Source organism: Nanorana parkeri, unplaced genomic scaffold (assembly GCF_000935625.1).
Source record: "Nanorana parkeri isolate BGI_ZX_2015 unplaced genomic scaffold, ASM93562v1 scaffold545, whole genome shotgun sequence".
In the NCBI taxonomy this organism is placed as follows: Eukaryota; Metazoa; Chordata; class Amphibia; order Anura; family Dicroglossidae; genus Nanorana; species Nanorana parkeri.
Window position 1 is genome coordinate 731,357 of NW_017306813.1, and position 11,376 is coordinate 742,732.

Consider the following 11,376-nt stretch of genomic DNA (forward strand, 5'->3'; position numbering starts at 1 on the left):
TTAAGTAGGTAGGTGAGGGGTGCAGTAGCTGGGCCAGCACAGTAAGTAGACATTCCCAGAAGAACTGAGGGGTTTGACATACAAGGGGGGGGTGGGGCTGTTTTAGGGAATTAACTCTTCCAGAAGTAATCACATTTTCCAGCAAGTTCAGAGACACATTGCAAGGGAGTAACAATTGGTTATGGAAAGGAGAATGCAGCAAGTGAGCATGTAATACACGTGATGTTTCTGAACCCTAATTTGCATTTTTTTTGGTTGACAGGTTTTCTTTTAAACACGTAAACATTGTTTTTATAACGACATAATTGGCTTTGCTGTTTTTTAAACTGATCTGAAGTTGCGCTTCAATAAATGTTTCCGACATCTCTTACAGATGTTTAACTGTCCGAATCCACATAATATCACACAGCTGCCTCACACAAAAAACTCTAATATTGTTATGCTGATTATTTTTAAAATAGTAAATAATCGGAAGGACGTTCTATAAATAGTACAATAGTATCGAAGACGCTCGGTGACGTCTCTCAGAAAGCCACAGACAGGTGTCAGGAGGCGACCTGCCAAAACAAGTGACAGACCGTGACCAAGGTTCTCCTGCGTTTCCCTGCCAGGTACATGTAACCCACCAGTGCAGGACGTTCTGTACCTACCGCAGAACACAGGCGCACGACCAGGATGTGGCTGCTGCTGCAATTCTCCAAATGTACAACAACGCCAAGTACACGTGGTCCTGTGTTCACAAGGTGCAACTGATACACACAGCGGCTGCTGTACGAGTCTCTGGGAATAAAAAAGTGGCGGCCCCCCACTTCAAGGGTTAGGTGCTCATTTTGGTCTAGGGGCCAGAATAAAGAGTTACTTACCTGAGCCTCAATCCCTCAAGGATGCTTGACTGGTCCCCACAGCCTCTTCTCTCCTGGGCTCCATCAGTCTAAGGGCCCTGTCACACCGTCAAGAATGTGTTCCAGTGCGTGTGGCCTGTGGAACGCACAGGAAAGCAACCCAGCAGGCTCACTTCTGTTTTGGGGAGGGGCGTGACGGTGCATTGAACTCAATGGCGCCGCCACGTTAGTGCCTGCATTTCGGTCCAGTGTGATCTGCAAAAGATTCTGCATGCACTAATCTTTGCAGATCGCACTGGACCGGAACGCAGGCACTAATGTGCCACACGTTCAAGTGCCGGCGATTGCACCACCGGCGCGCGCGGAGTGCACTGGAACTGTGGGCAGGGTCACACCATTTTCCAGTGCAGATCTGGTCCAGAAAATGGTGTGAACCTGCCCGCAATTCCAGACCAGACAAAATGAGACCTGCAGTATTTTTTCTGGTATGGAACGGACTGCGCTGGTGTGAACAGAGCTCAGGAATAGCACAGGGATACATTAGGATGCATTTTGCATCCCGGAAACAATCTGGTCTGGTCTGAATGGACTGCGCTGGTGTGAACAGAGCTCAGAAACTTTGGGTCTGGAAACAATCTGGTCTGGTCTGGAATGGACTGCGCTGGTGTGAACAGAGCTCAGAAACTTTGGGTCTGGAAACAATCTGGTCTGGAGATGATCTGGATGTGGTGTGAATGGGCCCTTAACCATAACAGAAATATGAAAGAAGCAGCGTGTAGAAATGTGAAAACCTCATTGAATGTTATAAATTCTGCAAAAATTAGCTGAAATAAGTGTTCAGTGACAGAACACTTTCCCATTAAGCACCCGAAGTGGGAGGCCATGTTGCCAATGAGCAGAGCGTCACACTGACACAGGGACAATAGAACATGTGTTTTTACACTCCAGGAGAGTAGCTGGGCCGACGCTGGAACCACTTCAATTACAGAGAGAATCAGGTTTGCACATGAGTGTATGCGGACAATTAAGTCAGCCTGCAGGGACTCAATGCACACAGGGACCGGGTACCCCATCTGTCCACTCGCAGCAGTCTGGGAGGTCCGCGCTCACTGCGTTTTATTACCACAAAAGGGGGATTTTTAACATATGCAAATAGACTGGAATAGTTACTGAACATGCCTCGGATAAGGCCCGCGTTCCCATGGCAACCGCAGGGCACAACGCCTGTGTGAGCGCCCCTGGATTTCCATGGTCGGTTTAAAGAACTAAGAACTACAGAATCTACTTTATAAAATGTAAGTTGTGCTGACACCCGTGGACATTATTTATCATCACTAGGAACAGAGGTGGGCAACCCTCGGCCCTCCCAGCTGTGGTGAAACTACAGATCCCCTCCAGCAGTCATGTCTGTGGCTGTCAGAGACTTGCAATGCCTCATGGGATTTGTAGTTGCACCTCAGCTGGAGGGCTGGAGTTTGACATGAGCTCATCAGTCTGCTGCTTCTCCTTTCACTGTCCAGTCACAAGGTTCGGGTAGGAGACATTTAAATGTTACTCAACCACAACACAGAAAAATCGGCTTTCCTGCCCTGCCAGACAGAGCGGCTTCTCCCTCCCACTGCTGCAGTTTCCCATTCACTTATGGGCCCTCTACCTAACCAACCTTGGAACTGGACAGTAAAGAGATCTAGCACACTGATGAGATCATCTTTCTGCTCTCTCCTTCTACCAGCGTGTGCCTTGTTAGCACAAGGAGCCAGTTAGTTATGCTGCAGTTATGTAATAACATGGGATGTGCTGATAGGAGGAGAAAGTAGAGTAACACAGAGAGGAGTTCACCAGTCTGCTGCTTCTCCTTTTTGTTCAGTCACAAGGTTTGGGTAGGGGACATGCGAGTGTTACTTAAAGTTACATTAAACCCTCAGATTTTTTAACATAAAACAATAGTGTAATGTGCGCCTGTAATCCATGGTTGTTTCCCTTCCCTTTGCTGCTCTTCCTTTTAAATCTGTATCTGTTCTCATGCTGGGCAGAACTTCTGTTTTGCAGCAGACTGCCTTGTCTCAGGAATGGCTACATGGTGTCTGTGTGTAGGTTCACAACCTGAGCTGGGGGAGGGGGCGGGTAGAGCTGGCTCTGCCTCCAGATAGGCAGAGCCAGCTGTCAGTCACGCAGCTGGGCGGATCCCAGCACAATTGTCGGGATCCACTTTAGCTGCGGCGTCTCAGTATACTTCAGCTGCGGCGTCTCTGCTGCGTCTCAGTATACCGCGAGCTACAGCTCGCGGTATACTGAGCTTAGGGTGACAGGAGGACACTAGTGTGTGTCCTCCCGTTACCCCAAGGAGAACTATGGGGAAAAGCCTTAACCCCATAGTTCTCCTTTAATTTGCCTTTAATATCTGTCGGGAAATCAGCTTTTCCACACCAACCGTTCTGGTGATCTGTAATGTTGTTCTGACCGAACATGACGGTTAGACGTTATGCAAAACCCAACTGTCACTTCTCGTGCGGAGGACTCTCTGTTGTTTTTTTACTCTTCTTTTATATACACGTGGAATATTTCGGCTCTAGGCTGCTCAGAACTTCGTATGTAAACAGGATGAAAGCAAACCACAAGCCCGGCACACAGAACAATTCAGAACAAAATCTGAAGTCTCAAAATCAGAGAAGAAGCAAAACACAGATTGACTGATAGGGGGGTCCGTATGACAGAGGGCTGACACGCACGTCATGCCTCTGGAAGGGGGGGTGTGCGGGGGGTGCGAGGGTGTAAAGCAAAAGCCAGTTCTTGTTCTGAACCCGGCACAGCGTGAAAGTGATATTATAAACCCAGACCGATGGGGATGAATACATACAAGAGGAGAACCGCACTGGAATATGACTGAGCTGTCAACCACAAGCGGGTCTCAGTGGGCCACAATGAGGACAATATCGAGACGCTGACCACATGGGCCGATTTTCTAAATGAACCCAGACTGACTACTGTGCCCTTTAACCTCTCTATGGAAAAGTCTGACCGTGCCCTTTCTAAGCAAGAGCCCAACATGGCCAACTGCAGTGTCCCTCCGTCCCGGCAGCCAGGAATGCAGACGGGGCCCATGTCATATGTGTCTGATCAGACAACAAAGACAGACATTTTACAGATGCCCTTGTCTATGACGACAATGGGCCCGCAGTGATTGCGGGAGGCTGCTGCTCCATTTAGAATCATACAAGCAGTTGTGGGACAGACAGATGATTGATACATAATAACAAGAAAAGAATTCTCCTTATTGTGTGAGCACAAAATATAACCAACTTACATGAACGCGGGGATTCCAGTCGTATCATTTCATAGGACCGTCTCACTATACTGATGTCATGAAATGTATTATACTCGTATACAAGGCTCACATATCCCAGAAGAGCAATTCTGTCACAGGGACAGTACACAGCAACAGCCAACAAGGGTCACCCAGCTTCTACATGTGAAAGGACAGCTTTACAAACAATGGATAATAATGGGTGTGCCAGTAAACAATAGAGAACAGTTGTTGTATAGTTTGTTTTCTATTTCCAAATTCCTGCACCTTCACACCTCAGATCAGACCCAATTCCTGCCCCTTCCCACCTCAGATCAGACCCAATTCTTGCCCCTTCACACCTCAGATCAGCCCCAATTCTTGCACCTTCACTCCTCAGATCAGACCCAATTCTTGCCCCTTCACACCTCAGATCAGCCCCAATTCTTGCACCTTCACTCCTCAGATCAGACCCAATTCTTGCCCCTTCACACCTCAGATCAGCCCCAATTCTTGCACCTTCACTCCTCAGATCAGACCCAATTCTTGCCCCTTCACACCTCAGATCAGCCCCAATTCTTGCACCTTCACTCCTCAGATCAGACCCAATTCTTGCCCCTTCACACCTCAGATCAGCCCCAATTCTTGCACCTTCACTCCTCAGATCAGACCCAATTCTTGCCCCTTCACACCTCAGATCAGCCCCAATTCTTGCACCTTCACTCCTCAGATCAGACCCAATTCTTGCCCCTTCACACCTCAGATCAGCCCCAATTCTTGCACCTTCACTCCTCAGATCAGACCCAATTCTTGCCCCTTCACACCTCAGATCAGCCCCAATTCTTGCACCTTCACTCCTCAGATCAGACCCAATTCTTGCCCCTTCACACCTCAGATCAGCCCCAATTCTTGCACCTTCACTCCTCAGATCAGACCCAATTCTTGCCCCTTCACACCTCAGATCAGCCCCAATTCTTGCACCTTCACTCCTCAGATCAGACCCAATTCTTGCCCCTTCACACCTCAGATCAGCCCCAATTCTTGCACCTTCACTCCTCAGATCAGACCCAATTCTTGCCCCTTCACACCTCAGATCAGCCCCAATTCTTGCACCTTCACTCCTCAGATCAGACCCAATTCTTGCCCCTTCACACCTCAGATCAGCCCCAATTCTTGCACCTTCACTCCTCAGATCAGACCCAATTCTTGCCCCTTCACACCTCAGATCAGCCCCAATTCTTGCACCTTCACTCCTCAGATCAGACCCAATTCTTGCCCCTTCACACCTCAGATCAGCCCCAATTCTTGCACCTTCACTCCTCAGATCAGACCCAATTCTTGCCCCTTCACACCTCAGATCAGCCCCAATTCTTGCACCTTCACTCCTCAGATCAGACCCAATTCTTGCCCCTTCACACCTCAGATCAGCCCCAATTCTTGCACCTTCACTCCTCAGATCAGACCCAATTCTTGCCCCTTCACACCTCAGATCAGCCCCAATTCTTGCACCTTCACTCCTCAGATCAGACCCAATTCTTGCCCCTTCACACCTCAGATCAGCCCCAATTCTTGCACCTTCACTCCTCAGATCAGACCCAATTCTTGCCCCTTCACACCTCAGATCAGCCCCAATTCTTGCACCTTCACTCCTCAGATCAGACCCAATTCTTGCCCCTTCACACCTCAGATCAGCCCCAATTCTTGCACCTTCACTCCTCAGATCAGACCCAATTCTTGCCCCTTCACACCTCAGATCAGCCCCAATTCTTGCACCTTCACTCCTCAGATCAGACCCAATTCTTGCCCCTTCACACCTCAGATCAGCCCCAATTCTTGCACCTTCACTCCTCAGATCAGACCCAATTCTTGCCCCTTCACACCTCAGATCAGCCCCAATTCTTGCACCTTCACTCCTCAGATCAGACCCAATTCTTGCCCCTTCACACCTCAGATCAGCCCCAATTCTTGCACCTTCACACCTCAGATCAGACCCAATTCTTGCACCTTCACACCTCCAACCAGCCATAGTTCCTACACCTTCAGACCTCCGACCAGCCCCAATTCCTGCACCTTCAGATCATCACCAATTCCTGCACCTACAGATCTCAGATCATCACCAATTCCTGCACCTTCAGACCTCAGATCAGACCCAAATCCTGTACCTTCAGACCTCAGATCAGACCCAATTCCTGCACCTTCACACCTCAGATCATCACCAATTCCTCCACCTTCAGATCTCAGATCATCACCAATTCCTCCACCTTCAGACTTCCGGTCAGCCCCAAATCCTGCACCTTCAGACCTCTGATCATCCTCAATTCCTGTACATTCAGACTCCTGATCAGCTCCAATTCCTGTACATTCAGACCTCAGATCAGCTCCCATTCCTGCACCTTCAGACCTCAGATCATCTGTTCCTGATAAAGCAACCTCCCAAAGTCTGCTAAGTTCCTGACATTCTGGGTCCCCTAAAGTTCCTCTAGCTGACCACATCATTGCCGTCACCTGTAATGACATGGAGGTCACCAAAAAGAACCAGGGAGCTGTGGGGGACCCAGGAGATTGACACTAGTGGAAATGTCAACTTCCCAGCGGACACAATCCCTGATCAGCAATGTGCTGGTGTAAGGGTCGTACCCTGGGGGGGTCCGGTGCGGGCGTCCGTCGCGGTCCTGTGCAGGGACAGCGGGTTCCTCCTGCCCGGGGTCACTCAGGGCGGGTGATGGCCTCGGGTGGCAGTGCCCGTGGTCGTACTGCGTAGGCGCGGTGTGGATTGCCGGCATCTTTCTCCTCCGGGATCTACGTCCTGCGCAGGGGCGCCCTGTAGCTCCGCCCCCTCTAGAGTGAGCGCTTGGCTTAAAGCCGTCGCTCGTGAGTTGATCGGCGTCTCGCTATTGATGTAGCAGGACGCTGATCAACTCAGCGCTCCCTTCGCTCCCCCGGGACCTGGACTCTCAAACCTACCCAACTGGAACGCAAGTACCCTGGGCTATACCTATACAATAGCACCAGATGCTAAGGTTTCTCTCTCATAGCTACTACGGTTAATACCCATAATTGCTGGTTATATCCACTGCTGTGGTTACTCTCTATTGATTACTTAAACATCCACTGCTGTGAATGCTCATACTTGCTGGTATAATATCTGCTGCTGTGAATGCTCATACTTGCTGGTATAATATCTACTGTTGTGAATACTCTTATTGCTGGCTTAACACATCCACCGCTGTGAATGCTCATACTTGCTGGTATAACATCAACTGCTGAGAATACTCTTATTGCGGGCTTAAACACATCTAATGCTGTGAAGGCTCATACCTGCTGGTTATACTCACTGTGTGCATACTCTCCACTGATTGTTGTACCTCCACTGCTGTGAGGACGCCTCACCACTGATTAACATCAAACTGCTGTGTATACTCACCATCGCTGATCATTTGCCCCTGCTTTGGTAGATAACCAGTGCACGGACTCTCTCCTCACTACAGCTCGAACCCCACACTCCGGGGTCACCAAGCCCTCACCCCAGCGGGGAAATGATGTGAGGCAGCTCCCTCTCAGCCTCTCCTAAAAACGGGGCAAGTGAGGTGCAGCTGCCACTCTGATACCCGTACCCTAGAACCACAGTTGAGATCCATATAGTCTGTTAGTTCACCCGGACCGAACATTACAGCTGGATTCCAAATGGAGAAGGCTTTGCAAACGACAGCCTATGGAGCTGCCAACTACAGCCAGGTACCAATGAAAAAAAGACATTGCCTGCAGGGGTTTGCTGCCCCTGTTATGGGGTATTTCCGGTGAGTCCACATTTTCAGTTATAACCGTTAGGTTTACCTTAAAGTATAACTCTAGTTTTAATCAATCATATTTCACCCCCATACACCCTCCTCATCAACAAGTACAATAGGCTTGCAAATACGTAGAAGGTCAAATTAATTGCCAAAGCCTACCCAAGCCTCTTCCCTTTTCTGCCCAAATCGTTGGAAGTGTTTGACGAGCAGTTCTGCACTGTAAGGGAGGATGCAGAGGAACCAGTCCACAACCTGGCGCGTCAGACAGTGAAGGACTGGAGAGCATTGACTGCCAGGGGAGAGTCAGGAATAAGGGAAGTATATTACTAGGGATGCAACGATACTAGTATCGGTGCCGATAAGAGTGTTTGGTACTCGCACTCGCCCAAATGCTCCGATGCCTAGCCCGATACCTGAGCTTCCGGTATCAGGAAGTTGGCCCGCGAGTCATTACACGCTGTCTGGCTTCCTGATTGGCCGGGAAGCCGGAAAGCGTGTGATGACTCGCCACTTAGTTTCCCGATACCTGAAGCTCAAGGGTAACGGCCAGATTGGCCAGAAAGCCGGCTCCATGCTTCTCGTCATCTAGTGATGAGAAGCATGGAGACTGCTTCCCTGGTAATCGGGAAGCCGGTTGGCGAGTAATTGCACTCCGCCTGGCTTCCTGAATGGGACTTCCGGAATCGGTATTGGCGGAGTACCGAAAAACAAATATCGGTACTCGATACAGAAAAACCAGTATGGGTGCATCCCTATATATTACCTCATCCATCCTGTCCAGAGGTGCCAGCTTTGTTTACTGTGCGTCACAACACAAAAACCACAAGAAGAATGAGGAATCGAGCGCGGCGCCTGCACCCGGGTGATGAAACTGATTAGGAGACGACATGAAGACCCCGAATGCAGAAGGGCTCAGGTGTCACAGCGACGTCACTCCTCGCACAACAGCACACGGCAGTGACAGGAGGAGGAAGAGGGTCTGCAGCCAGCAGATGGAGAAGAAACCTGATGTGTAAACCACAGCTTCTCAATCTGAAGTCCTGATAACCCCACAACACGGCGACACCTGCCACATGCAGCCGAACAACAGATGGAAGCTGTTAGTGTCTGCCAGTTACCCTTCCTCAAAACTCAACCGGCCAAAAGATTTGTATTGCTGATCATCCATCTCTGAGATTCACACAGCTCTGCCACTTACATAGCAGACGACTGCATTCGTGCTTTTTCACAACTAATGCGGTGCGTTGAAGAGCGGTGGCTGCCGGAACGCACCGCAATCCCTCATAAAACTTCCCCCTGCGTTCTGGGGCATGGCGGTGCATTGGATCCCCCCCGCAGTGTGACCGGACGCGTGGCAAAACATTGCCTGCGTTCCGTTCCACTGCAAACGCAAAAAATGCTGCTTGCTCTAATTTTTTTGCGTTTGCAGTGGAACGGCAGAAAACAGCGACACCGGCACTCCAATGTAAGCGTAAATGCAGTGGAACGGAACGCATTGCCAGGCGTCCGATCGCACTGGGGGGGGGGGCGTGGAAGCAGTGCCATTGAATTCAATGCACCGCCACGCCCCCTCCCGCCCCAGAACGCAGGGGGAAGTTTTGTGAGGGATTGCGGTGCGTTCCAGCAGCTACCGCTCTGGAATGGATTGCATTTGGTGTGAACAAGCCCTTAGCTTTCCAGGCTGAGTACATTTGCAGCACAAACAATACATGTTGATCCTGCCAAAAATCCAGTGTCCTGGTGACTTTTGTGAGCTGAACTATAATCTGAAACAATACAAGCAGCCCTCCTAGTGCTCTTCTCCAAACCCACCTATATAATGAAGAGGAGGAGAGGGAGGTGTTTGTAGTCCAAATCATGAGATAAGCCTAGCGTGACAACGCCGATCCTCTAAAACAGGGGCAGCCAATCTCCGGCCCTCCAGCTGCGGTTGAACTACAAATCCCATGAGGCATTGCAAGATTCTCACAGACATGACTCCCGGAGAGAGATGCATCATGGGATTTGTAGTTTCACCACAGGTGAAGGGCCGGAGTTTGGCTACCCCTGCTTTAATAGTACAGTATGATGAGTGAGCGTTGTCACACTAGGACAGGAAGTGTTACCTGAGGTGTCAATAGGTGGAAATAAACAAAACAAATGCTTGAAGGAAAAGAAATCGAATGCAGTCACTCTTATTTTTAGCAAGAGCGCACCATCAACGTACAATTCAGAAGCCACGTGATTCAACCTCGCTATGAAGACAGTAAACGTTCTTCAACTTAAAAGGAGAACTATGGGGTTAAGGCTTTTCCCCATAGTTCTCCTTAGGGTAACGGGAAGACACAAACTGACGTCCTCCCCTCACCCTAGGCTCAGTATATAGGGAGCTACAGTTCGCGGTATACTGAGACGCCGCAGCTGAAACAGATCCTGACAATTGTGCCGGGATCCGCCCAGCTGTGTGACTGACAGCTTACTCTGCCTATCACCAAAACTGTTTTTTTTTTAGTTTTGGATAGAGTCAGAGAGGGCTGGACCTCCAGTCAGCCTTTTTTGCCATACATGCCCAATGGACAGATTTCACTTCCTGTCCGATAGCCACAACAGGAAGTGAGAGGAAATCCCTCCAAAGGAAAGGAAGTTCCCGGTGTTCAGCAAGCATCCCAATTGGTAAATGTGCCGTCTATTCCTGTTCTGGTGATATATATATATAAAACTAAACAATAAAAGGTGATCAGCGCCAGTAAGTGTAATGTGGAAATATGAGCTACCAAGCACTAAGGATATAACCCCCGCACTGCAAGAGTTAACTGCTCATTTTTAATTTTTTTTTTTTTTGTCATACTCACCCAATGCTTTGAGCCGGCCTGTTCTTAGGCGGGTCCCTGGAGCCTCTCTCCCCCTCCTCTGCAGCGGTCTTAGGTTCCATACAGAGCGTATAGGACATGAGGACACCAAGGAAGATTCCAATGCTGCAGCGGCGGAGAAGACAGACAGACAGACAGGCTGGAGGGAGCGCTGTGACAGCCGGCTCGGAGCTTCGGGTGAATACAACTTTGTTATTTTAGCACCTAGACAAGAATGAGAGGTTAACCCTTGCAGTGCGGGGGGGTTGGGGGTTTCTGGGTGTAGCCCCAATGCAAGGGTTAAACAAAAAGTTTTCCTGGAGTTCTTCTTTAAAATAAACAGATGGCATGTAACTTTTGAGGTTTTTTTGAATGGAGCTGGCACCTAAAAAAAAAAAAAATAGTCTTGCCGACTCCTGGATTGGACAGACTGGCTCCGGGTCCTGAATCCCTAATTAATTTGTCTGCTCCCGATGTAGAATGAGAGCGAATTTAATTTTTTAGAGGTTTCGGCCCTTTGAAGATGTAAAACGCGGAACTCCGCGTTTAATTATAACCATCGCAGCAATAACGTACGCATTCAAACTCGACAGTGCCGAGTGTGTCCTAGAAGCAGGGAGACAGCTGTCAAG

The 11,376-nt window shown here is 49.4% G+C and overlaps 1 protein-coding gene across 1 annotated transcript in view; it reads right to left on the bottom strand.

Annotated features, from left to right (window-relative positions):
* The window catches only part of DARS (aspartyl-tRNA synthetase), a 94,937-nt gene that overhangs the window by 79,432 nt on the left and 4,129 nt on the right, over positions 1 to 11,376 (bottom strand). The window lies entirely within an intron of this gene.